Below are 2,511 nucleotides of genomic sequence, written 5' to 3'. Positions count from 1 at the left end.
TGCTCCATGTCATTGTCATCACAATGCTCCATGAACCCTCTCATCACATTGCTCCATGCCCTTGTCATCACAAAGCTCCATGGCACTTGTCATCACAATGCTCGATGCCCTTCTCATCACAATGCTCCATGCCCTTGTCATTACAATCCTCCATGACCCATGTATCACAGTGTACCGTGCCCTTGTCATCACAATGCGCCACGCCCACTCTCATCACAATAATCCATGAAATATTTCAGACCAATGCTCAATGCACTTCTCATCACAATGCTCCATTACCTCTGTCATAACAAGTTCCATGACCCCTGCCATCACAATGTTCCACGGCCTTGTCATCACAAGTCTCCAGGACCCTTGTCAGCACAATGCTCCAAGACCCATGTAATCACAATGCTCCATGCCCTTGTCATCACAAAGCTCCATGACGCATGTCATCACAATGTTCCATGGCCTTCGCCTCACAATGCTCCATGCCCTTTTCATCACAAAGCTCAATGACGCATGTCATCACAATGTTCCATGGCCTTCGCCTCACAATGCTCCATGCCCTTGTCATCACAATGCTTCAAGACCCCCGTAATCACAATGCTCCATGCCACTTTTCATAAGAATGCTCCATTAGACTTGTCATCACAAGTCTCCATGTTCATCTCATCACAATGCTCCAAGACCTTGTCATCAACATGCTCCATTCCCTTGTCATCACAATGCTCCATGACCCCTGTCATCACAATACTCCATGCACATTTTCAGCCCAATGCTCCCTGATCCTTGTCATCACAATGCTCCAAACCATTGTCACCACAATGCTCCATTACCTTTGTCATCAGAATCCTCCCTGACACTTGGCATCACAATGCTCCATGCCATTGTCATCACAACGCTCCATGACCCCTGTCATCACAATGCTCCGTGACTACAGTCATCACAATGCTTCATAACGTTTGTCATCACAACAATCCATGCCCACGTCATCACAAGGCTCTGTGACCTTTGTAACCACAATGCTCCATGAACTTTTCATCACAATGCTCCGTGACCCTTGTCATCACAATGCTCCATGCCTTTGTCAGAACAATGCTCCATGACCCTTGTCATCAAATTGTGCCATGCGCTTTTCACCACAATGATCCACAACCTTGTCATCACTATGCTCCATAAACCTTGTAATCACAATGCTCCATGCACTTCTCATCCAAATACTCTCTCACATGAGATATCACAATGTTCCATCACTAGTCATCACAATCCTCCCTCACCCCTGTTATCACAATGTTCCATGACCCCTGTCATCACAATGCTACATCCCCTTATCAGCACAATGTTCCATGACCCCTGACATCACAATGTTCCATAACCCCTGTCATCAAAATGCTCCATGACCCTTTTCATCCCAAAGCTCCATGACCCCTGGCATCACAATGTTCTATAACCCCTGGCATCAAAATGTTCCATTACACTTTTCATCAAATTGCTGCATGACCCTGTCCTCAAAATGCTCCCTGCCCTTCTCATCACAATGCACCACACACTTGTCATCAAAATGCTCCATGACCTTTGTCATCACAAAGCTCCATGACCCTTGGCATCACAATGCTCCATGTCATTGTCATCACAATGCTCCATGAACCCTCTCATCACATTGCTCCATGTCCTTGTCATCACAAAGCTCCATGACACTTGTCATCACAATGCTCGATGCCATTCTCATCACAATGCTCCATGACCTTGTCATTACAATCCTCCATGACCCATGTATCACAGTGTACCGTGCCCTTGTCATGACAAACCGCCATGCCCACTCTCATCACAGTAATCCATGAAACATTTCAGATCAATGCTCAATGCCCTTCTCATCACAATGCTCCGTTACCTCTGTCGTAACAATGCTCCATGACACCTGCCATCATAATATTCCACGGCCTTGTCATCACAAGGCTCCATGACCCTTGTCATCACAATGCTCCAAGATCCATGTAATCACAATGCTCCATGCCCTTGTCATCACAAAGCTCCATGACGCATGTCATCAGAATGTTCCATGGTCTTCTCCTCACAATGCTCCATGCCCTTGTCATCACAATGCTCGAAGTCTCCAGTAATCACAATGTTCCATTCCCTTTTTCATCAGAATGCTCCATTAGATTTGTCATCACAAGTCTCCATGGTCATCTCCTCACAATGCTCCAAGACCTTGTCATCACCATGCTCCATTCCCTTGTCATCACAATGCTCCATGACCCCTGTCACCACAATACTCCATGAATATTTTCAGCCCAATTCTCTATGACCTTCTCATCACAATGCTCCATGACCAATATCATCACAATGCTCCATGACCACTGTCATCACAACACTCCATGACACCTGACAACACAATGATCCGGGACTCTTGTCATCACAAGCTCCAAGACCCCTGTAATCACAATGCTCCATGACCCCTGTCATCACAATACTCCATGAACATTTTCAGCCCAATGCTCCATGACCCTTGTCATCACAATGATCCAT

Source organism: Mesoplodon densirostris, unplaced genomic scaffold (assembly GCF_025265405.1).
Source record: "Mesoplodon densirostris isolate mMesDen1 unplaced genomic scaffold, mMesDen1 primary haplotype scaffold_35, whole genome shotgun sequence".
Classification (NCBI taxonomy): Eukaryota; Metazoa; Chordata; class Mammalia; order Artiodactyla; family Ziphiidae; genus Mesoplodon; species Mesoplodon densirostris.
This window is presented reverse-complemented; position numbering follows the sequence as displayed.